The 288-nt window shown below is 67.0% G+C and overlaps 1 protein-coding gene across 1 annotated transcript in view; it reads right to left on the bottom strand.

Moving 5' to 3' along the window:
* Positions 1-288, bottom strand: part of BAIAP2 (BAI1-associated protein 2) — a gene marked incomplete at its 5' end in the record, with an annotated part of 6,845 nt that overhangs the window by 5,171 nt on the left and 1,386 nt on the right. The gene's annotated exons all lie outside the window — the stretch shown is intronic.

Genomic DNA, 288 nt, shown 5'->3' with positions numbered 1-288 from the left:
TCCCCCCACGCGCGCCCAGCCCGGGACGCGCCGCCCACAGAGGCCCTCCTGCAAAATCCCCCTCTGCCTGCTGCTGCTTCTGCTGCAAGCTTCTGATTTCACCACGCTGCAGGTGCCGGCCCCCCCTTCTGTGCCTGCTGACCCCCCGCTTCTCCCAGGGGGGTGTTCTTCCCTCCTGCACTCCAGGAGGAGTGTGCACATGCCAAGCAGCGACCCAGCCCGTGGTGCTGACTAATCCCAACTCCTCCTGCTGCCCGGTGCCAAGCGTGGCAGTGACAGATGGGGGCT

This window comes from Merops nubicus, unplaced genomic scaffold (genome assembly GCF_000691845.1).
Source record: "Merops nubicus isolate BGI_N331 unplaced genomic scaffold, ASM69184v1 scaffold36783, whole genome shotgun sequence".
Lineage (NCBI taxonomy): Eukaryota > Metazoa > Chordata > Aves > Coraciiformes > Meropidae > Merops > Merops nubicus.
Note: the sequence above shows the minus strand (reverse complement) of the source record. Positions and strands in the feature narration are given on the sequence as shown.